Raw genomic sequence first — 25,740 nt, forward strand, 5'->3', positions numbered from 1 at the left:
CCCTCAGGGATCTTCTCTGTCCCCTCTTCTCTTTAATCTTGCCTTGAGTCCTTTGGCTGATCTCATTTTTTAACATGGGCTGCATTTCTACACCTATACCGACGATACACAGGTTTATGTCTTTAGCTCACCCATAGCGGATCGACTGCACACGCTCTGCAATTGAGGACTGGATGGCAAATAATGGGCTGAAGCTAAAAGGGGAAAGAACAGAGGCCTGCGTGGTTGGCCCTTCTAATACCAGTGCTTCCTGGAGTTCAGAGTATTGGCAAGACTCCTTGGGCCCCTTCCCTGTTCCCAGTACTTCAGTTAAAAGCCTGGGTGTTAACATTCTGATGTCTGGCTGAAGAGATGCAGATTTCATCAGTATGTAATGCTAGTTTCACTAAACTACAAGTGCTTAGAAACATTCTTCCCGTTCTTGCTGCGGAATGCAGGGCAAAGGTAGTTACTTCTTCCATCATGGGTTCGACAGACTCCTGTAACAGCATAGACCTGGGGCACTCAGCTTATCAGATCTAGCGCCTACAAATCCTTCAAAATTCATCAGCTCAACTGGCTTTAGATGTACAGACTTACCTCTTCCCGATTTGTGCTGCGGCAGCTTCATTGGTTGCTGGTGAAATCCAGAATTGAATTCAAAACCCTGTGCATCGTTCATTGGCTAATTCATAATACAGGTGCACACTGTTTGCAAGCTAAATTAGAAAGTTACCGCCCTGTCAGATGCCTCTGTTCAGTCTCACAAAGCCTACTTTAATTGCCATGCTTTCACAGAGTATGTGCAGGTAGACATGCTTTTTCGGCTCTCACCCCCACTGTGTGGAATGCTCTTCCTTCTTCGCTGCGCAAGATTGATGATCATCTTAAATTTCATAAAGAAGTGTGTTTTCAATTATTTTAGTTGTGGCCTCTTTTCCCACCGGCAACTATCCTCTCCAGCGCCTGGATGTCCTTGCGCCTTAGTTTTGTGCTCAAATCCTATTCCATACCATACCAATCAAGAGACTGACCAAGTGGTGCTGTAGTGGTTGCTATAGACTTTATTAAATGATAAACCAAACCTATCTATCCCCAACTCTAAGGGCGTTTCCCTACCTAAATTCAAGACACTTGGGTGCTCGTCAGGAAGTCTGTTTGAGTCAATACAAAACGGCACCACCCCGGTCACAAAGGCTCCTACTTCATCCCCGTCACTACAACAAAACAACATAAAGTCCAGCTACTGTTCGTAATCCAGGAGAATGACACCCTTCTCCAGGATGTAAAGCGTCCATACGCCTCTCAGGTTGTTCAAAGTAAAAGTTCCACAAAAGTTCTGAGTTCTCTGTAATCCAACAGAAAATAAACAAACAATCACACAAAGTGCTCGTGGGGCTAGGAAAATGGCTCCCTTTTCCTAGCGGGTGCCCAATGTCTTTCACAGCTCTTAGTAATGTTTGTAGCTCTCTTATGGAGGTTTTCACAATCTCTAGGTATCGCACAATTCTTGCAACGCCCCCACTAGGATAAGTCCCTCCCGAATCTCCAGCACCACACTCCCATAGAACTGGACTATAACTATCACAAAAAGGTTTGCGTTTTTCTCTATTTTCTAAGGGTTTACAGTCTCAAAGGGTTTTCTATTCTTCTGGCTTTTCAAGCACAAAGAAAATGACAACGATAATGATTTTCTTCTCATCTTGAGGAAGGCATGGTTAAGGTCATGAGCAGAAAAGATGGGCCTCTTGGCAGGATCTGGTGTTGACCAATCAGCAATGTGTAACAGACTGATGACAGAAGAGGATTGGGGTTTGGCTCGATGGACCAGCCCTGTATGACTCTGGGGTGTGCCCAAGAGGACATTTAAGTCTCTATCAACGATTGCGCTCCTGAGAAATCTGTTCTCGTCAGTGATTGTCCAGAAGACTAGTTGACATGTTTTGGTTTCTTCGGATTGTACCCAAGAAGGTAACCTCTTGACTACATGTCAAGGGGCGTCTGGTTTCCAGAGCAGTACGGACAGACTTTAATCACAACTGCCAAGGTGAGGGTTAGCTTTTTATTGTACTTTGCGCGTGTTCACCGAATAGTCCTTTACACCCTAAGGTCTCTTAGGTTTCCTTTGGCCCTCTCCCGGACTTGACGAATTCCTGTTACCTGGTACTTTGTCTCAGGAGTCTTCCACCGGTTCAGGTTGGGTTTTTGGGACAGTCAATCGCCTTTTCCCACTCTCGTCGGGGTTCGCTTCTCAGAACTGTACAGCTGGCTGTCGGAAGCAGACCAGGGACTATACCTTCCTTCCCTGTCTAGAACATCTAGCTGCCACCACCACTCTGGATACTGTTCAGGTCTGTGTATGCAGCTGTACGAATGGGTAGAGTCAGAGGTTGCAGCGCAGTTGTTGGACCGCCTGGTCCAGCCATTATACGTCATGCCAACCCAACCCAATCTCCGTCCTGGTAGGACGCTTTCCCTGTGTCTTATGAACAATGCACCTCTGGTTAACCAGGGTGTTCTACCACTACTCTTGTTTAGCTTGTCTCTCTCCCACCGGCCACCAGCTTTCAGTTGTATAGCGTTCTGCCTCCATGAAGGACACCTATTACCTTCTTTGTTTCTTCTTTCTCCATGACCAAAACCCCAGTGGCCTGTGAGACTCCTTGACCAACAACCTCTGCGTCTCTTGCTCGAGCTTCTCTCTGTTCTCTTGGCTTCGATCTCGCTCTGGTTCTCGACTTCTTTCTCCACCTTGACTGCTCTCTGTCTTGTTTTCTCTCTCGAGTTCGCTCCTGGGTTCTCTCCCTGGTACCCTTCTGGCTTCATTTGTTTCTCACGTCCTGATGTAGTAGGTCCCGCCCTGACGTAACGTCCATTCCATTGGCTACAGCTGTTTTGGTGTTTTTCCTAGTCGCCTTTAGCATTCAAGAGCTTCTTCGTCTCAGTAACTAAACCATCAGGGTGGTTTGATGTTTCACAGTAACACATGGTTTTAGACATGAGTTTAGACCCATAAGGTTCAGGTCCGATCGTCAGCCAATCAGGTTGGGATTTAAAGGAGCTGTGTTTCCCAATCGCATCCTTATCCCCAGGAGAGGAGTCTCTCCTTCATGTGATTCACCAGCATATTACCACCCCTTAGGGGACTATTGGTTAGTGGCCTCAACTCCCTAGCCTGATGGAGAGGGGTTCTCCCCTGGGGAGAAGTGACGCCATCAGAAGGATCGTCACACAGTCCAGCAAAAACTAAACAACTCCAGGCTCATCACTTGAGCCCATCAACAACCACTCAGAAGGCCTCTGCCAAATTGGCTGTGTAGCCTTACCAGTGATCCTCTTATGTGCCTAAAACAAACATGGCAATGGCAGAAGAAGAGTTTGATGCAGAGGGGGAAAGGGGCTCCTCACTGGTGTAATGAATCCTGAGGTATCATCACTGCTTCAGATGGGGACCCCCTTTCCATGAGGCCAAGGAGGTGAGGCCGCTACCCGATAATCCCTCTGGGGGTGATACTCAGCGAGAGGATCTCATGGGGAGGCAGGACTCAATTGAGAGCAGTGCCTATCACAGGAGAACACAGTATAACTTTCACCCTCCCCCTTCCCTTGAAAGCCCTCCAGTTCCCCACTACCTAATGCCCCCATCTGTGTTTACAGTAAATCTCAGGCATGAACTACTGGGAAGAGGATCAAATAATGAAGATCACTGACAAGAATGATTGCATGTGTTGTAGCTTTGGAATAATCCTATTAGTCAGCTGTCATTCCAAGTCCGCGAGGGAAGAGAAGGATGGAGTCTTCGTTGTCGGCTCTGAATGAGCCCTGGAAAGGGCTCAGGTACAGGAAGGACTGCAAAGCAGAGAGGCAGAGGGTGTCCGAAGGAGGGATGCCCTTGCAGAAGACCCCTGACACAGAAGGCAGACCAGAGAAGAGGAAACATACCCACCAGTGACTGAGGCCGCTGGAGTGCAAGGAAACCACTGCTAAACTGCAGAGAAGACACACAGAAGATCTGGAAAGGTCTCGATGAGCCAGAGAAGCTGCTGAAGGTCCTGGGAGACCTGTGAACAACCGCATGGTGATGGCCAAGGCCCTGCAGGTACAAGGGTGGCTAGTCCCAGGGTTGGGGAGACCAAGAGAGTACTGATGTCCTTAAGCGAAGAACAGAAAGAATACTCACTGGGGCATAGTAACCTAATGAAGGGGGTCTGGGACCCATATCAGAAAGGCATTCCCCGACCAGTAATGAAGGGGAATACGAACTTTGCATATACAAGTGGTACTCGCACACTTTGGCAAGAGAGTAAACCAAGGCTGTGGGTTGAAGAGAGAACAGAGAGAGGGAGAGAACTATAAGCGCAACCAAGCGAAGGGGGTCTGGGACCCATGGCGGGGTCATACAAACCAAACAGTGATTGCAAAGAATACGAAGCTTACATGTACAAGTGACACTCGGAAACCTTGGCAGGCAAGTAAACCAAGGCTCTGGGTGGAAGTGAAGTCAGAGAGAGCAAACTGTGGGAGCAAGAATGTTGAGTACCCTACTTGGCAGGAGAGTGGACCAAGGAGGTGTGAGAAAACTGAAGGGTTCTCACCCGCTAGTTCCCGGAGATCTGTCATCCAGGTGGCCAGGACACAGCCATCACTTTTGGATACAGTTCCTGAGGGTGGACCAGTGTGGGAGGATCACCTGGGTGGAGAGTCCTCGGGGAGTGGAAGTGGGACACCGGAGAGTGAGACGCAGTATCCCCTTCCCAATAACATCTTTCCCCATCCTACCAGGTCGGATACCTAGGAATTCAACCCCCTCACTTTTCTGACACAAACACTTTCTCACAGACAGTTCACCGGGAGCGACAACGGATTAACACCAAAGCCGTATACCCGACATGTCCCAACACCATGGACAGGCAAGGTCAGGCAATTACGGATTACTACACACACCTGACTTCCATCACGCTTCTCTACACAGATAAAAGCCGGAACACGAAAGCACACTCTGAGCAAGGCAATCCACACAAGGAAACAGCAGTTCCAAGATGGTAGTTTAATACAAGGAAAAAGATGGCGAGACCAAAGAGGGTTACAGAGAGGGAAGCACCCTTAACCTGTAAAGACTATTACTTTTGTGAGCCTTGGAAAGTAAGAAACCGAAGACCAGGAACTAAGCCTGATCAAACCTGCATAGTGTGTCGGAGGTACCCGCGGCTCTCCAGCGTCGATAACCAAGGCGGGGAGGAGCGATTGCCGCTGTGGTAATGTCCTTGGCTCCTACAACAAAGCAGCGTCAGAATAGACAGCACAGTCAGTGAGTCGGAGAGACTGCTATCAAACCAGCTTGTGTTTTGAACCAAGGTTGCAAGCAGCAACATTGTACAAAGAGAACAGTGTCTGAGGCGTTTGCAAAGAGCGACGTAAATATAATTGGAACCAAAGGAGTAATTTAACTTTACATTTGGAACTTTGGGAGGCCAACAAAAGATACTGTACTCAGAGTGGTCCAGCGCCACGTGAGAGCTGATTCGAAAGTCTCTGTCAGGTATCCAACTAATGCGGAGTGTGAGAAAAAGGAATAACGAAATTGAAGTGGTCATGCAACGGGTCAAGCTAAACCCTGTGCACTTTTGAAAGTCTTCTATAGTTTAAGGTAAATCACAATTGGTCTGAGCCCGGCTGAGGGAGATTAATTGACCGAAAGGAAGGGATCTGAGCCTGGCAGAGGGACATCCGGGGTGAACCGTGAGTCACCCGAAAAATAATTCTCTGAACTTTGCTTTAAAAGGGATCTAAGCCCGCAAAAGGGGGATCCTACTTGGAGCTTATGAAAAGGATCTGATCCCAGCTGAGGGAGATCCAGGGTGAGCACCCAACTTTGAATACATTTAAAATTCAAAGAACGGTTACGTATTGTTTTTGCACAGCAGGCCCTTTTGAGTCTAGAAATTTACAAGCAGTAAAGAGGCTTCGACCCAGAAGGTCCTGAACTGCGAAGATTGAACTGTATCCTTGTGCCGCAGAAGCCAGAGTGTGCGCTTTGCTAGAGTGAACGGCCTTGCCCTGTGCTGAAAACGTGGGGCAAGGAGGCCAACTGCCCAATTATTCTGACTTCTTCTTTTGTGAACACTTCTTTCTTTTTCATGAACTTCATCCCACACTATTTGTATTTAGCGGTAAGGATTGGCAATATGTTTTTTAGTATAGGCCCTTTTATTTTGACAAGCCTCCACTAGGACTGCATTATCATTATTTGATGGGCGTAACTTGCGCCCATCTCTAGATTTAGCTTTAGATAGGTGTTTATCACACCGCTGCAAAAGTTCAATAAACACCCTTGAACTGTGGTCACTAGTGTCTGTCTCACTCACTGTTGTTACCATGCCTTCTTTACAGAGGGGGTACTGAGAGTAGGAGCTGGGACAAGTAGCAATTGAGAGGAAAATCAGATCACAGCTTGGGGAGAGAGAACCAGGGTATTCATTATCATCGCAATATGTGGGAGTCTGTCTGCCCACCAAGGGGCTGGGACCCTGAAGACATCTTGGAAATGCCGTCCAGGCCATTCTTTCTTGTTGCAGGGCCTACGAGCCAGGCCTGCTAAGTAAAGATAAAGACTTATCCTGACCATTAAAGATACATGAGACAATATGGAATGAAGTAGAAAGACTCAGGGAAAAGGGAGTCAACCCCATTAGTCTTGTAGAACTTTTGTTTGCTTTTATACACTTTTTTGGAACTTTTATTTTTAACAACAAGGCCGGCCTGCAGATCACCAGTCAAACAAACATTTTCCTTTTTCACCTTATGTTGAGTTTAGCTTGTGAGGGATGGGTTAGGATTTGGGCACAGGATGCCAAACTTTACTTTGGACATTCTGGCACAGACCGTTTCATTAGCTAGTTTTGGTGAGGCAGGCAAACCCATGTCTGAGGTAGGGATAGTTAGGATTTCCTCCAACCCGCCTCTGCTTTGGTAATTAATAAAAGTCTTTGCCAATCAACATTCCACCCTTGTGTCCGACTCTTACTTCTACACCCTCACAATGGGCATTGTTCAATGCCATTTCAATATTTTTGTGAAGCAGAAGGGGGTGGGATATCAGAAAACCAACACCACTGCGGACGTCAGCTACCCTACCAGGCCCCCAGGCCAATAGCTCTGACACAGACATAGGGTACAACAGGTCATCTACAAATGACCTTGGCTCTGCAAGCTTAATTCATATCCTGTTGTAATATGCAAACCTTTGTATGCTCGTACATAATATGATACTTTATGGCCAAAATAATACCCGGGAAGCCACAGTGTAAACACAAACATGCTCATCGTTTAGTGAGCAGACAGGGAACAGGCACATGGACACGTTTCTGATCCAAAAACACACAATGAGCCTAAACATGCGTTTTGTGGCAATACCATTGAAATTGCTAGCAAACTCATTTACTGTTGCCGCGCTTCTCTATCTCGTAAATTTACTGTTGGATTATGAGTGGTGGTAAAGCAGTGTCGAACAAATTACTTACCTCTCAGTAATGTTCTTGCTGATGGCTGTTCCTGCCACGGATTCCTCATCTATGAGATCCATGTCCCAGCGCAGCTGCTCCCCGAAAACGTTTCCGTCGCCAGCGTGTGCAGCGCCTGGTCTGTCTGACGCCTCTATGCTTCCCGCGCCAGAAATTATATCAGGGCCAGTATAAGTAGCGGTGACACCATGACCTCAGTTCCACACTTTTCCCCTAGCATTCCGACGCTGAGGGACTGTAGAACTGAGAGTGTACTAATTTCCTGCAAGAGGGGCAGGTAGGGAGGATCGGTGGCAGTAACATCCATCAGAAAGAACACTACCGAGAGGTTAAGTAGTTTTTTCTTCGAATGGATTCCTTCCTGCCACAAATAACTCATCTATGATAGGCTCCCAAAGCAGTAGGTAATCTGATGGTGGGAGGAAAGCAAGGACACCACCTTAAACCAGAAAACTCTGGAGGACTGGCCTACCAAAACAGGCATCCTGGCCCGCAAGGGAATCAAAACAGTAATGCTTAGCGAACATGTGCAGACAGTAATGCTTAGCAAACATGTGCAGAGACGCCCACGTTGCTGCCTGGCAAATGTCCAGGACAGGGACCCCCCCCACCCTATGCAGGGCAAAAGTGGCATCCACTCCGCCTATTGAACGAGCTCAGAGACCGTCTGGCACATCCTTCTCAGCCAGATCGTAGCATTCTGAGATGCAGAGAATGATCCACCTGAGCAGGTTCTGTTTGATCACACCCCTGCCAACACAAGAACCAGCATGACCAACAAAAAGTTGGTAATCTTTCCAAGCCTCTACTCGACGTAGATCTTAAGGGCATGTACCGGGTCCAGTCGATGAAATTGTTCATCTACTTTGGAGTGGTGAGGTGAAGAGAAGAACACAGGAAGATGGATCTTCTGAGAGATGGAAGTCTGAGACCACCTCCAGCAGAAAGGAGGGCCTCACTCTCAAAGTCACCCTCTCCTTGCAAAAAAACAAATAGGGAGGTAAAACAGACCCCTGGCGCTCACTCACCCATCTCGCGGAAGTGATGGCCACAAGGAAAATCACCTTACGGGTGAGCAATCTGACAGAACAGGAATGAAGGAACTAAAATGGATAACCATGAGAAAGGTTAAAACTAAATTCAAATCCCATGCCGGAACCACACACCGGCAAAGAGGAAACTGATTACACAAGCCCTGCAAGTAATACATAGTAGTGGGGATTGCGAAAAACGAGCCCTCTTCGCGGACCTCTTGAACATGGAAATTACAGCAAGGTAACCCTTTACAGTGCTGATCTGAAGGCCTGCTTGGGTCAAAAAAGCAGAAAATCCAACACAGGGGACAGAGGACAGGATAAGGGATCCAGGTCCCTCCCCTGCCACCACAATGAAAATGTATGCCACATGCAGGCATAAATGGACTTGTTGCAGGTCTCCGAGCTGAGAGGAGCACATCAAGGACGTCATCCGTCAAGTCCCACTCCTTGTATCTCAGCATCTCAGTAGCCAAGAATGAAGGTTCAGGCTGCTGACGCTCGAATGGAGGACCCACCCCGCTGATTGGGAGAGCCAGTCGACTCTACTCTGAAAGCGCCATGGGAGGGCAGATGGACATGTCGAGCAACTCCCGATACCATGTTCTCCAAGCCCAGTCCGGGTTGATCAGGATCAGCGTGGTTCCAAACAGACGTAGTCTCCGGAGGACCAGCAAAATGACCGGGGATCGACTGAAGTGCATAGAGGAAGTCTTAAGTCCACTCGATCATCAATGCAACCCCCATCCCCCAAAGCTCCCTGAACAGGAACATTCCCTGGAGAAGAACAATTTGCACTTCCTATTGACACTAGAAGCGAAGAGGTCCACTCGAGGAGTCCCCCAAAGACAATCTCCTCCAGAACATCCTGACAGAGCTCTCACTCATGGGAGGTTGAGGTCTGTCTGCTCAAAGCATCTGCTGTTATGTTCTCATGTCTGGCCACATGAGCCGTCATCAAGGAGACGCTGTTCTCCAGAGCCCAGAACCAGAGCCTCATTGCTTCTTGGCACAGAGGCAAGGACCCCACTCCACCTCATTTGTTGAGGTAGTGCATGGCCACTGTGTTGTCTGTCAGGATCAGCACAGTCCTGTGTTTTAAAGAGGGGAGGAAAGCAGCCAGGGCCAGCCTGATCGCTCTCAGCTCCAGCAAGTTGATGCGCGCCCAAGACTCTGCGGCAGATCACAATCTGCTAATTGTAAGATCTGACAAGAGAACACCCCAACTTGCCCGAGATGCGTCCATGACTACCGTAACCTGGGGCCAAGGTTGCTGAAACAACACGCCATTCAGCAAGTTGTCTCACCAGGCCCCCCACGCTAGGACCAGAGCCCCCTTACTCAAGACCTCCAAAAGGTCCGACATGTGGCCCTGGAACTGCGACCACTGGCAACAAAGAAGCCACTGAAGCGATCTCATGTGCAACCTTGCCTCCGGAAACACTAGGATGCAGAAGGCCATAAGGCACAGAGGCCCAGACTTGTGTCTGTGATTGAAGGACATTGACCATCCAGAAAATGATCACCACTCGATCCTTGGGCAGGAAAGCCCAGCCCAGGGGAGTGTCCAAGACTACCCTGATTATTCGGAGACACAGACAGCAGGAACTGAGACTTTTTGAAGTTCAGGGAACAGCCCATTCTGTGGAAGAGAGTGCATGTACGTAGTAGATGTTGTGACACTAGCTCCGGTGAGCGAGCTCGGACAAGCCAGTCGTCAAAGTAGGGAAAGACATGGATGCCCTCCCTCTTGAGTGGAGCTGTTACCACTGCCAACATTTTGTTGAAAACCCTGGGTGCCGATGAAAGACCGAACGGCAGGACCCTGAATTGGTAATGTTGCTGGCCTACCACAAATCTCAGGTACTTCTTATGCTTCAAATGAATCGGCACATGAAAGTAAGCATCCTGAAGATCCAGGGAAACCAACCAGTCCTGCAGATCGAGGGCTTGCAGAATCTTGGCTAGAGTAACTGTCCTGAACTTGTCCTTCTGAAGGAACAAGTTCAGAAGATGTAGATCCAGAATGGGGTGCAAGCATCCGTTATTCTTTGGCATAAGAAAATGGGTAGAGTACCACCCCCTTCCTTGTTCTAATCACAGAACTAGTTTGATTCTTTGCCAGAAGCTGATGGACCTCCTCTAGAAAGATGGGGTCCGGAGAGAAATTGGTGGCCAGTGGGCTGTGTTCTGGTGGGCATTGGAGCAAAGGAAAGCAATATCCCTGATTGATGACCTGTAGGGCCCAAGCATCGGACATGGTCTCCGACCACTCCCTGCTGAACAAGTATAGCCTCACCCAACCGGTGAAGGGTGCTTAGTCCAACATTGAGGTTTGGTGCCCTGGGGAGCCGAGGGGACACTGGCTGCTGCAATACCTCCTTGCTGTGAACCTCTCCCTCTGCCTCCCAGAAAGTGTCAGTCTTGGCCCTTTCCCAGGAAAGGTTGTCCACAGCGCCACTGGGCAAATGCAGCAAAGGGGTGAAAACCCCCGACCCGTGACGAGGATTGCACGGTGGGCTGCTGGACCACGAGCCCCAAGGACTTGGTAGTCGCCTTAGAAGACTGGACTTTATTGAGGGCGCTGACAGCCTTAGCTCCAAATACTTTGTCCGTTAAAAGGCACATCAAGCAGCCTCGACTGGACGTCGGCTGCAAACCCGGACATCCTTTCCCATGAATGGCACATGACCACTGTGCAAGTGGTCATGGATCTGCCCATGCAGTCAGCCGTGTCCAGGCCTGATTGCAGCATCTGTGGTGCTGTGTCCTTACTGTCTGAGACCAAGGACAGAAATCCACCCCTCATCTTGCCCTCTGGGACGTGCTCCGACGCACTGGCTCCAGTCAACCAGAGGCCAAAGGAGAACTTTCCCATGGCACAAGAAGCATTCACAGCTTGCAGTAGCAGACTGGCTGACACAAACACCTTCTTGCCCCACACGTCCAGCCTTTTGCTTTCTCTATCCGGTGGAAGGGATGGAAAAGTAGGTCTTCAGGCTTGCAATAGCTGTCTGTACAACCAGACTTTCAGGTGATACATGGACGGAGAGGAAAGATGGGTCCGATGGTGCAGGACAGTGCTTCCTCACCAGATCCCTGTCCACTGGGCAACAGAGATAGGTTTCTCCCACACTTCCAACACTGGAGCTTCCACTGCCACATTGATGGGCAGCAGCTTCTCTTTCTTTGGGGCATCGTCCAGAATGTCGCAAAGTTTGTATTGCACTCTGCACCTGGACGGCGCTGAGGGACCCAGCGTATCGGCCACCTTTGCCATCAGGTGCTGAAAAGCAGCCTGAGGTTTGTCTGGGTTTGGTGCTGGCAGAATGCTCAACTATGGGGCAGTATCAAGACCGCTGGTCCATTGCAGGTCAGCTGTTAGGTCCAGCATGTCTCCACTCCCATAGAACTCCTCAGCAAAGTCTCTCTTCACTGGCACCCATGGGTTTAAAAGCAAATGGTCACCTTCTTTGTTGCAAATGTCATACATTTTCGACATAAAACGTCTCTGAAAAGTGTGATGTATTCCCAGAGTCCACAGCGCTGACAACGTCTAAGAGGACGCCGCAGCCGGTGGAGCCTGCTGGCCCTGAGCGATCTTGCTCTCCTCTTGGAACAGGCCTGAGCCTGTAGATGTGTGGTAGTCATTTCCGGAGGTGAAAACCTTCCCATTACTCCTTCGTGGTGGATTGGGTCAGAAAGGGAACATGCGCCGACTGCTCTGGAGAACCCTTAGAGCAGTGGATATTTTACTTAGAGGAGGAAGACGAGTGCTGGTGAGAGGACTCAATGAGAGAGGGCAACCTCTTACAGCGTTTCTTCTTCTTCTCCCTCTGCCTGCACGGAGCCATTCAAGCTTCGGAACAACGATACATGCTTGGCGGCCGAGACCAAGACCGCAGAACCTTTGCATTCTTGATGAAGGTGAATCATTCCGCCGCCTGCTCCCTTCGGGTGTTTGGGTGCATCAAGTGACATGACCCGCAGTCCGGGGTGTCGTGGTCTTTGCTCAAGCAGTACAAGCAAATATGATGTGTATCGGAGACAGATATTGGCCTACTGCAGTCCGCACATGGCGTGAACCCAGGGGCCTTTCACGCAGTCGGTATGGAGAATCACTAGAAATGCTTGATGAGCACGTTCCTGATAAGCAAGCAGAGTGTGTGGAAAAAAGGAACTGAGGACATGGGGCGCAGCGCTGCTACTTCTACTGACCTGATGTAATTTCTGGCACAGGGTGCGTAGAGGCATCTGGCGGGCCTGACGCAGAGATGTATGGTGCCCCCTGGCGGCGGAAAGGTTTCCAGAGAACAGCTGCGCTGGGATATGGATATCATAGATGAGGAATCCGTGCCAGAAACGAATCGATTAGAAAATCCCCATTTTTGGAGTCCATAGGATTGAATGGGAATTATGCCAAATTGACCGCAAGAGTTAATTCTGCCGTGGTTAATCACATTTTTGAGGTACAGTGGAGGATTTACCACCAGTTTCATACTGGAGGAAAATGTTCTACTTCATCTCAAAAGTCGCAATTAGGTGGTGGGGTAAATCTGGCAGTAATTCCATTACCCACTAAAAAAGTGGCAGCAGGATCCACCAGGGGGCGCAGAGATGGACTGACGCATCTCCGCTCGTCTCCTCGACAGGGCACAGATCGCGGGACCTGAGCCCCCCCCCGACGCCCCAGGAGTGAGAAACCGACACCACCCAAGCCTGTAGGAAGGTGTCGGGCACCCCCAGCCCAAATTTGAGCTTCGTAGGTGGAACCAGTCCGAACTTCTGAGCACTTGCTTCCCTGCGGGACGGAAGCCCCTCCTCCCCGCGGCGCCGCGGCTCCGCGGAAATCTACGACGAGCCCGGGCCTGAGCGCGCCCCTTGCCAGTGGATTCCTCCCCCCGCCCGGGTCTTTCTGGTGAAGGTGACCCGCGGCTCGCTCCTTGGAGAAGAGGACAGGCGCATAGCACGACGGGCGGCCAAGACAAGGCCCGCACCGAGAGGAGCAGGGATTCACCCGCAGGAGCAGGCGGACCCCGGTGAGCCCCTTCGGGGCACAAGAGGTGAGCCCCCCACACCCCTGAACGTAACAACGGAAAGGATCAACGCGGGTGGAAACGGGCGGACCTCCGCTAAACCCTTGGCCCGGAGAGCACGAGACACGGGAGGCTATCACCTACGTAATAAGGCCTGGCCTGAATAGTTCCCCCACCATCCACAGAGGGAAGCTCTTTGGCCCCCAGTCCCTCGCGGAACGGAGTCGCCGCTTCAACCTCCGAGGCTGCCTCTAGCACCGCGATTCGCATCCCGGGCCTACTGGGGCTAAGGCCTATGAACTGGAGGGAATCCTTGCAGAAGTTTCATCGCACGCCCCCCGTAATGGCGGCCCAGGTGCAACAGGAACCGATGGACGCAAACCCAGTCACCAGAGGTATGGCGGCCCTATTGGAAGAAATTAAGGGCTTCAGAGCGGACATTACATTACGATTAGACACCCTAGACAAAAAGGTGGATAACTTGGACGATAGGGTCCAGGCACTGGAATCCAACACAGCCTCAGCCGACGTTGAAACCCAATTTGACATGCGCTTGTCGGAGCTCGAGAGAAGGGAAGAAAAATGCGCCCTAAAAATGGACGATTTGGAGAATAGAGAACGTCGTTGCAACCTACGTTTCCTGGGCTTCCCAGAACGCGACGGCGAAACGCAGGCAGACATTATCAAGGCCGTTAATGTGGTAATAGGAATCTTATCTGAAGGGGCTAACACCAGCGAACCCACCATCGACAGAGCCCACAGAGCAGGGGCACCATCCAGAGGCCCCAGATCGGTGTTAGTCCGCTTTCACTACTTCTCGGAAAAAGACAGGATCATCGAATTGGCTCGCAAGAAGGGGCCGGTGGAGTGGGAAGGAGCCCGGATCTCGATATATCAGGATTTGTCGGCCTTTACCCTCGCGAGACGCCGACTCTGTGCTCCCCTGACGAAGATGCTCCAGTCCAGGGGAGTCAGGTATAGGTGGGGGTATCCTTTTTCACTCTCCTTTGAATTCGAGGGCTACAAGTACGCATTGATCACGGAAGACGATATCCAGAGAGTGTCGGGCGAACTATTAGACAATCCAAGTATGGAAACGGAGGACCAGAACTGTGTGCGACCCCCGACAGGCCCGAAAGGGAACAAAGCACCGAAGGAAAGGCGCAGAGTCCGAGGCCAAAGAAAGTACAGGAGAGTGGCCCCAACGTCTCCAGCTCCCTTGAACGGTGGAAACGAGCCACTGGTGCCTCACGAAGCAAGTGACACTTGACTAGGTGAACAGAAGGGGATGTAGTAGTCTGTGAATTGTATTGTAACCGGGGATAGGGGGGGGCTCGAATCATAAGTTAAAAGAAGTATATGAGCCCGGAGGGGGGAGACACCGGTGGCCTGGTTTGGATTGTCCTGACAATGTCACGAATCAACCAGGCGATCAGGGGGGAGGCGGGAGGGGGGTGGGACGAGGGGGGGTTGGGGTGTTGGGGTTACTGCTGTTGCGCGCTAAGTCTTTGGACTACTCGTGCGCCCCGGGGGCTCCTCCGAGCCTGTTGTGGGCGGCAAAGACATTGTGGGAACTGCGACGCTTGCGATTCAGGGAAGGGAGTTAGGAGCCTTGACATCTTTTTTCATGGATGATCCACTCCTATCCTTAACAGTGGGGTCACTAAATGTCCGTGGGCTCAACTCGCCTACAAAGAGGTCGTTGATCCTAAGGGAGTTTGCGAAGTTACGTCTTCATTTCCTTTTTGTACAAGAGACTCACTGGGTTCGAGGTAAAGAGCCTAAGCTCAAGGCCAAAACCATAGAGCATTTGTTCATGGCCTCTTCACAAACGAAGAAGCGGGGAGTTGCCCTGTTGGTAGCCCCTGGGGCCCACTTTAGGTTTAAAGCCTCGAAAGCAGACCCAGAGGGTCGATATCTCATGGTGAAAGGGGAGGTGCGGGGCCGCTTGTTCACCCTGGTCTGCATATACGCCCCGAATGAAGCACAAGACACCTTCTGGGAGGGTATGAGAGGAACAATATTGGCATTCTCCGAGGGCACCCTATTGGTGGGGGGGGACTTTAATATGGTGCTTTGCCCCGAGCGGGACAGGAAGTCTGCAAATCCCTGCCCCAACATCCGTCACCATAGGAAGTTGGCGAAGGCCTTTCAGGAAGTGAATGGGGTGCTGGGGTTGTGCGATACACATGTCACTGTACAGGGCCGGAACCCCGACTACACTTTCTACTCCAAGCCTCACGATGCTTTTTCACGCATAGATTACATCCTGGTGGACTCATCGTTGCAGGGAGAGGTCACAAGCTCAGGGGTAGAGACTGTCCCTTGGACAGACCACGATATGGTGACGATAAAGATTGGCCTCCCCCCCGCCCCGGTAGCTGAAACCCGATGGAAGTGCAATGACCTCCTCTTACAAGATAGGGAGATACGCCAAACCATCCTGGTAGCCATAGAAGATTACTTTGCCCTGAACGACAATGGAGAGGTAGGCACCATGGGAGTATGGGAGGCATTTAAAGCAACCATTAGAGGCACACTCATAAGTATTGGGTCCAGAAGGAAGAGGGTGAGGGAGCACGAGGAGAAACAGCTGAAAGGCAAGATAGCGGCCATCCAACCAGGGGGAAAACTGAAAACGCAGATGTTCCCTGGGCAATGGGAGGAATTGCAGGGGTTGCGAGCTAAGCTAGCCGACCTTCAAGTGGGACAAACGGAAAGGAAGCTTTCTTTTTTGAAACAAAAATATATGGAAAAGGGGGAAAAGGCGGACAAGATATTGGCCTGGAGACTTCGGGAACTCAGGAATAGTAGGAGGGTCAATTCGGTTCGCACCACGGAAGGGAACCTTACCGCGAGGGATGCCAAGATCGCAGAGCAATTTAGGTTATACTATGAAAAATTGTACAGTTCAGAATATACTGGGAATGGGAAAGACATCGACCAATTCCTGGACTCTCTCCCCATACCGGGCCTTCTCCCTGAGAAAGCCGAGGCACTAGAACACCCCATCTCCCCAGAGGAGATAATCGACACTATATCCTCTTTAAAGAGCGGCACCGCCCCGGGAGATGATGGCTTCACAGTCAAGCTTTATAAGACCTATAGATCAGCACTTGCTCCATTCATGGCCAAGATGTTCAATGCCGCGCTAGACCAAGGCACCCTCCCCTCCACAATGATGTCAGCTATGATTGTAGTTCTGCCTAAGGAGGGTAAGGATCCCGCGCAATGTCAATCTTACCGCCCCATATCTCTTCTTAACACGGATGTTAAGATACTGGCCAAGCTCCTAGCGAATAGGCTGGCAAAACTCCTCCCCACCCTAGTGCACGGAGACCAGGTGGGCTTCATCCCGGGGCGCCAGGTGTCCGATAACATAAGGAAAACCCTCGACCTCATGCACGAGACATCCAGGCAGGGAGTGGAAGGGTACCTCCTTTCACTCGACTCAGAAAAGGCATTCGACCGGGTCGAGTGGCCCTAAATGGGCAAGGTCCTCCGGAAGATGGGCTTGGGGGACAATTTTTGTGGGTGGGTAGCAGCACTCTACAACAGCCCCACAGCGAGAGTGTTAGTTAACAGAGGCACCTCGGAGCCCTTTTCCCTCACCAGGGGCACCCGGCAGGGATGCCCCTTGTCACCCTTATTGTATGCCTTGGCAATGGAACCTCTAGCTATAGCGGTCAGGAACGACCCAGAAATCACGGGTATACGATGTGGGGAGTGCGACTTCAAACTCTCTCTATTTGCAGACGACATCCTGGGCTACCTAACCAATATCCAGATATCCCTACCCCGATTGTTCGACCTTATACACACCTTTGGCTCTCTCTCCGGGTTGAGGATAAACACTTCCAAATCAAGCATCATGCCCATCGGCCAGAGCGACCTGGATGTCGGAAGCAACTCCGATATTCTAGGGGTCAGAATCGAAAGAGAATCCACGAGGTATCTGGGCACTACCATCCCCAGAGACCTGTCACAGCTATTCCAGTGCAACTTCCCAGGGATCCTTACCCGTATCAGCAGCGACCTTACTAGATGGGCTCCCCTCACGCTTTCCTGGCTGGGTCGCATGGTCACAATCAAGATGAATGTCCTGCCCCGCCTCCTCTACCTCTTCGCAGCACTTCCTGTTGTGATACCCGAGACTTTCTTTGAAACACTGCAGTCCCGTGTCCTTCATTTTATTTGGAATGGTAAGAGACCTAGAATCAAATCCTCCACCTTAACCCTCCCAAAGACACAGGGTGGTTTTGGCCTCCCCGACTTCCGACTCTATTATAAGGCAGCCCAGCTCAGGGTGATGTTGGAACACATGCGAGATGACATGGGCACATACTGGACGTACATAGAAGACATCCATGCCCGCCCGAAAAAGGTTAGAGATTATTCTTGGGCCTCTCCTAAGGCTCTCCCACTCCAGCTAAAAATGCACCCCACCTTGGCAGCCCTGTGGGCGCTATGGAAACCTAGCAGGGCCAACAAGCCCCTAACCACCTGGCCTTCCCCGCTATCCTCACTCTGGGGGCCCCCTATCGACCTAGACACAAGAGGCTTCCGCGACACACAGGCCTGGTCCGACTTGGGCTTGGAAAGAGTCTCCCAGCTGACACGAGAGGAGGGCTTCATAGAATATGGCAGCTTGCTTGAGGCCCTGGTAGATAAGCCCCCCACGATTTTTGAATACTTACGATTGAAGGGGATTTTGTCCCAACCCCGGTGGTCCGAACAGCTGAACCGCCCCCTCACCCCATTTGAATCCATCCTGGCCAAGAGTACATCACGTAAGGGTGCGCTGTCCAAATTTTATATGGTCTTGATAACGTCCGACCTAGAGGGCAGACAACCCTTTAAACGCATATGGGAGGAGAGACTGGGGATGCCCTTGGATGACCATACCTGGAGGGCCGTTTTTAAAGGTATTTTCGCGGGCTCTCTATACACGGCTGCCATGGAACACAGCTTCAAAATTCTTCATTCCTGGCATCGCCCTCCATCCCTGCTGTCCAAAATGTTCCGAGATGTATCTCCTTTCTGCCCCAGGGGTTGCCACCAAAGGGGAACCTGGTTTCACATGTGGTGGGGATGTCCTACTATACAGGTTTACTGGTTGTAACTACTTAGCTGGATCAAAGATATTGAGGGGTTCGGTCCATCCTTGCACCCACTAGAAGTCTTGCTGGGTATCCCCTTGCCGGAGACGGAAACAAATCTTTACCCCAAAGTCATTGGTGCCATGCTGCGAGCTGGAAGGCTGGCGCTTGCCCAAAAATGGAAGAGCGGCCAGGCCCCCTCCAAGGAAGAATGGCTTCATAAGCTTAGGATGATATTCTCGTACGAAAAGCTTACAGCAATAGCGAATGATACCATGACAGATTTTGTACAAGAATGGATGGCAGTCCTTCTGCACGATGATTGTGTCTCCATGCGCTTATAGAAGGGGCATTGTACAGGCTCATAACAGAGTGCGCCTGATCCGTTGACTCTCAGTAACACTCATCCCACCGCACTCTGCTGAGTTAACCATTGCGGCTAACACCGCCTGTTTTTCACTTCCAAGCTGTATACATGTTTGAGGGTTGAATGGTTGAGTTGCACGAACTGGACCCACTCTGTGCCCACCAACAACTGGAGAACCTGGGAGGAGTGTTGTGTCTCCGCTCTACTGTTGGTCACGCAGACCTGTGTAATTGTATATAATTGGCGGGCCCTCACTCGCCCCTCTTAGACCTGGCCTAGCTTCCGCTTACCTACCTTTCATATGAACCCCACTGTTCCCAGTGCTACTCTTAATAACTGAATGGCTCGCATTTGTACTTCCCGAAATTTCATATACTTGTAACACCACTAAACTTTGCTTGTTAATTGTTTGGGGGGGTGGGGTGGGAGGGGGTGATTCGGGAAAAGAAGTTAAGAAAAATGTAATTGAAAATGTTATCGACAATGCGTTTTTTTTTTTTTTCTGATGTTATTTGCTGATCGGGTCTGATGTTCGGCCCGACCTTATTTCTGCCTATTGTCAATAAAAACTAAATTTGAAAAAAAAAAAAGTGGCAGCAATAGAATTACTGCCAGAAATGTACTGCACCGCCAAACTTGTAATTGGGCTCAATGATTGATTTAAATATAAAGCACCACCTAACACCTAATTGCTTTGCCTCCACTAACCAATTAGTATAAAGTTAAAGGTAATGATAATTAACATCTACGGAATTCACCCCTGAATGGTCGACGAGTTAATGAATGGACTAAGTATGTGAACAATCATGTCCTCTGCATTTCACAAAGAAAGCAGAGGACAAGGTTGTTTACGAACTTACACTGTAGTGATTAATTACAGTGTTGAATACAGCGTACCCTATTCTCGATCTGAGCGTCAGGTTATGTTACAAGACTGGTATTTGTATAGTGAAATTCTGCCACAGATATAACCTCTACGTGCAGGGAGCTACTCAGATTAATATAAAACACAAATGCAATCCTGAAGATGTTTCCAGAGATTTGGGCCCCTATACAAGCATCAGTATTTAGAACCATCATAAACAAATAGGGCAAGCTCGGCCTCAGAGAATTGCTATAGTTCTCCCGATCCTTTAAAAAAGGGGTTAGAACATTGCCCTAAAACTATTGGCCAACAGTGTTGTTGGACACACCAGGTAAACCTTTTGCCTCCATATTATTGAGAGAGCTTAATACTTGTATATGAACGGTCGGACAGTTTGACCAGAACCAGGCAGGATTTGTGAAGGGCGTGGGGATGTCCCTGAACGGGTTCCTGTTCAATTGTCTGAAAAAGAAAGCGTTGGCCGAGGGTTATCCTATCTATTTAGCCTAGATTTTGCTGTTGCATTTGACAGTGTCGACAGATCGCGTTTGTGGTTTAAAATGAGAAATTGGGGATGCATGGAACGTCTGTTGCTAATGATTATAAAGCTTTATACGAATACCTCGATGTATGTGGGATTTAACCAAGAAGGCAAACTGTCCAAGTATATCCCAACCTACAGAGGACTGAAGATTGGGTGCATATTAGCCCTTGCTTTATTTAATCTGTATGTTTAGAATTTTGGAGAAGCAATGGATCCGGCAAGAACTAATCCCCCAAGAATAGGGGGCCATGGGATTCAATGCTTATTCTATGCTGACAACCTGGTTTTCATCAATAGAACACCGGCGGGTCTCCAAAGATCTTTGTACACCCTGCAAGAGTATTCAGTAGAAAATAATCTGTCAGTTAATGCAGGCAAATCAAACATAATGGTTACAGGCACGAAACAGCTACAAAAGAAGCTGAAGTATTAATGGTATGTGGTGGATAAAATCCTTCACAAAGTAGATATATAGAGATATTTCGGATTTCATTTCAACACTGATCCAAAAGATAATAAAAATGCTTCATTTTGCAGATTAAGGGTGGGTTTTCTAGCCTCTCAGGGCGTGTGCATCTCGTGGACATTTTGAAAATGTCCCATTTTACCAGTGTACAATTTGTATAAAAGTTGTACCGATAATAAATTATGGATCTGAAATGTATATGGCTAATAACAAACACCAATTGGAACCTTTTACAATTAATCCGATATTAATTGGGATTATTATCTCTGAAAGCAATGGTTCATTGGAAACAATTAATGTTTCAAAGAAAGTCCTTGATGGTGGATGACTCTGCCCTTTTTGCCATTATTGGGAAGACCTCGAGTATCGATAAAGACCGGATTGTGGTGGAATGGAAAAATGAATGCCTTCAGATAATTAGTGATCTGGATTCTCAACTAGAAACACTAATCGTGAACCCGCAGGAGCTGGAAAAAAAGTTTTGGCTAACTGCATTAGAGCAATGTACGATATATTAAGCTTTTGTGAACTTTAGTAATGAAACTAAGGCCTTTAACCCACTTGTCTCGGGAGGATAGCTCAGGGGCAACGTGCTTGTCTTGAAAGCAAGACGACGCAGAGCAGCACAGGTTCGATCCACGGGTCAGCGCTTAGAAGAGTATTAAGCGCGTTATAAATAACCTATCATATCATAACACTACCACCTTACTTACTAAAATTTCTAGATCGGACCTTAATGAGAATTACATTAGAGATGCTTCTAAACCTTCTACCTACAAGTGAGGTACAGGGTTCTAGATATAAATGGGAAATGGAACGTAGAGGCTGTCACTTTTGTAACCACGTGATTGAACTGGAAACAATAAGACATTTTACTTGTTTGTAAGTTATTGTCTGATAGAAAGGCCTTGATATTTGATCAAGTTTCAGCTAATCATACTGCGCTGATGTCTGAAACATGTTGGGCAATGTTGGCCAGTGGGCGATATCGCTCTCTTACAATGGCAGTGGCAACATTTTTGTAAAATATTTTAGCTCTTGATCAGTTGAGTTTTGTACAGTTTTAATGAATTTTGTAGAAATTATATGTTTGATAAATTGATGGGAATGGTGTTTTTTATATAACAATTGTTTTAGAATGTGATATGAAAATAGTGATTGTGATATAGCTACATGTTTACAATGCAAGCTAAATAGCAAATTATATATATATATATATATATATATATATATATATATATATATATATATATATATATAAGGATTTAAACTCGTATCTGCCCTCAAGACAAAGTGGAAGCTAATAAGGATAAATATTCTAAGTTAAGGTGCACTTGCGATGAGCCAGAAATGTTTGCAATGTAACAAGTGTATTGTCATGCTAGACAATGAACTTGCATACAGTGTCTGCTTTCCACCTTAGTAGGAACACCCAATTGTAAGCAGAGTGATTCAGAAAAGCCCTATCCAAATACGGTGTGGCTAAGAGCCAGAAGAGCTTGCACAAAGCACCAAACCTACTCCCATTTTACAGAAGTGAGAGGCAACTGCATAACCATCCGCAATAAGAGTAGCAGCTTCAGCATCACCTTTCTTCCCTCATGCCGCCACAATTTAAAGCAGCATCCAAAATGCGTTGAAGCATATTTAATTTTAAAATAACTTAAAGATGCAAAAAAACAGGACATAAGGCATCACAATTTCTCCCAATCAAAAAGTCCAAAAGGAAAGCAAGCATCAACATTTCTTCCTATCAAACCATAACACGTTGGAGGATCAAGGAACTCAGGAGTTGGAGCCAGCCAAGGCAATAAAAGTAAAGATTTAAAATCTTCACTGAGATGTTGATTCCCCCATTTTGAAAAATTGAAGGAAGATTTTGAATTCAGCAAGCTGCCCAATTCGAAGAGTACAAAGAGACAAACTTACATAAGTCAAATATACATACATACAGTATGTGATTTTCTGCATAAGTACAAGTATTTACAGGAGGCTAGATGAAAATAAGGAATTTTGAAAAACAGAAAGAGTTCTTAAAATATTGCATAGAATGATCTTCCATAAAGGGCAGACTGCACTTGGAAAAAAACATACAACGAAGCAAATCCTATGTATCTGGAAAACAAGATTCAAAGAAGCCTACCCAGCAACTTTAAAAAACATTTTCAATGGGTGGTTTGAAAATCACTAAAGTGCAATTGACTTAAGGCAGATTTTAAACAAACTGAAGAAGACCAAACTGAATTTGTCCACCTGATTAATGCAAACATCATGGTAAGTTACCTTCAATGTCTAGCTTATAGTTTAAGATGTTCAGTTAAAAAAAAAACATATTTAGTTGTCAGCATTTAAAAAAAATATCCTTATTTAGAGAGACTGATTTTGGGTCTTTGTCCTAGCTTTTTTTATGTGCAATTGGAGACGGATTGGAAGTTTTACTTGAAGCTTTGATTAAACATTTGCTTCCCTCTTAAGTTTCAAGGCTATATACGCAAGAAATAATCAGTGAATAATGTCTTTTCTGGATGCTGCCTCAAGAGCCAAGTGAACTTGGTCTCCCAAAAGGGAACTTGGCAAATTAGCCTATTTGGAAAACAATTGTGTTTTGTTTAAACAAACACCTGGAAAAAACATGCACTATTTTTATGAAAAATGTTGCAATTTGGAAATAAAATGAATGACTTCAACCAATCAATCAATTTGGTCCTATCTAAATCACAAATGCCACATTTGTTGAACTTTCAAGAAGGTTGTCATGTAAAAAAGAATGTAGAAAAAATATTTATTTTTTCAGTGGTTTTTCTCCCTCCCGCACCTTAAAATTTGGTTTAAGGACACTTCTCCTAAAAGTGTTTGCTTTTATTTTGTATGTTATGTTACTTGGCATTTATATAGCGCTGTATATATCATTGGTATGACCTCAAAGCGTTGGTAGGTTGAACGCCCTCGGGAACCGTAGTTCTGGTCAGAAGAGAGACATAGTGTAGTATGGTGCGTGGGTGCACCAGATATGTGTGCAGCTGATGTAATTGCCGGATGGTAGCTGCCTCCTAGCGTTAGGTGTGGTGCTGAAGATATCAGTTGGATGTGTGCAGTCTGGTGGATGGACACCCAGACTGGGCTCTGGCTGCGTTAGACCTGAAGGACGCATATGTGAGCAACTAGGCCGGAATGTGCTCGGCTAGCTGTGTTTTATTAGGGTGATGAGGTGTTCATGGGGTCGTATTTGTATGTGAACAGCTAGGACCAATTAATCAGGGTTATAGCTGTGTTCTAGTTGAATGATGGTATATAGTAGAGAGTAAGCGTAGTGATGTGATATGATGGTTATCTTTAAAGCGCCCGAGACCAGGCTCGTGAACAGGATGGCAGACAACAGGGTGACACACGGACACAGATACATGGGGCTGGGTTTACAGCGACAGGAGGTGGGTATACGGAAATATAGCAACAGCATGTGGAGCAGGAAAGCAGGGTACACAGTGATACACGTGTGGGGCATATTAACATTTACATTTGCATTTCTATCCAGATGCGATTCAGGCTAATGTTCACAGCTCCACCCAAGTGTGGGACCTGCCTACATTTGCATTTCTATCTAGAAGCGACTCAGGCCAATGTTCACAATCCTGTCTGGGTCTGGCGCAGGCTAATGCTGACAAATCTAATACTGCTGGCATTCACAACCCTGTCAAGAAGTGACGCAGGCTAATGTTTACAGGTATAACTAGGTGTGGCATTGCTAACATTCATAAGCCTATCCAGAAGAGACGCAGGATAATGTTTACCAATCTAAGTGGGGCATTGCTAACATTCACAATCCTGTCTGGGTCTGGTAAAGGCTAATATTCACAATTCTAACTGAGTGTGGCACAATCACAATCCTATCTAGATGTGACGGAGGCGAAGGTTCACAATTCTAACTAAGTGTGACATTGCTAACATTCCCAATCCTGTCTGGGTCTGACGTAGGCTAATGTTCATAATTCTAACGAAGTGCAGCATTGCTAACAATCGCAATCCTATCTAGATGCAACACAGGCTAATGTTCACAATTCTAACTAAGTGTGGCATTGCTAACATTCACAGTCTAGCGTAGGCTAATGTTCATAATTCTAACAAAGTGTAGGATTGCTAATCATCACAATCCTATCTAGGTGCGACGCAGGCTAGTTTCTCCGATTCTAAGTAGGTGAGGCATTGCTAACAATCACAATCCTATCTGGAGGCGACGCAGGCTACTGTTTACAATTCAACTAAGTGTTAACAAAGCTAACGGCATTGCTAACATTCATAGTTCTGAGGTAAGGTAATGTTGAGTGGCAGGGTTTTCGGGATTAGAGTAATTGCTCTACTCCCCGCCCATGCCACACTTACTTTTGGGTTGCTGTTGGTTGGCGGCTGGTCGCTGGCTACACCTGCTGATACTTTCTGGAGCCGCCTCTGTTGGAGCCGCTCTTTGTCTTGGGGCCCTTAGCCGAAGGGGCTGCCGGGCAGAGGGCTGCCCTGGGAAGGTCAGTTATACCCAGGTGGACGCACCAATCGGGGACGGAGGGAGGGAGGGCCTGGAGGCGGCGTACCGGGAAGTGGAATCAGGCAAGGGGTGGGGTGGAGAGGGTGCGTGGCAGGCCTGGGGGACTCAAATATTACTAAAAATTCGACCTGCAAAGCCCAAGAGGATCTTCATTGGGGCAAACACTAACCTGCAGTAATTTGGGAGAAAGAAACCAATTCAGCCAGAGCGAGCAGCTAGGGACAAAACGTACAGCGCAAGCACCAATGAGGGACGGAGGGAGGGCCTGGAGGCAGCGAACAGGGAAGTGGAAGTGG

At 48.0% G+C, this 25,740-nt stretch overlaps 1 protein-coding gene across 4 annotated transcripts in view; it reads right to left on the reverse strand.

Moving 5' to 3' along the window:
* The window catches only part of NBEAL2 (neurobeachin like 2), a 1,179,347-nt gene that overhangs the window by 181,599 nt on the left and 972,008 nt on the right, over positions 1-25,740 (reverse strand). The window lies entirely within an intron of this gene.

This window comes from Ambystoma mexicanum, chromosome 2p, assembly GCF_040938575.1.
Source record: "Ambystoma mexicanum isolate Mex_15411 chromosome 2p, UKY_AmexF1_1, whole genome shotgun sequence".
NCBI classification, from domain to species: Eukaryota; Metazoa; Chordata; class Amphibia; order Caudata; family Ambystomatidae; genus Ambystoma; species Ambystoma mexicanum.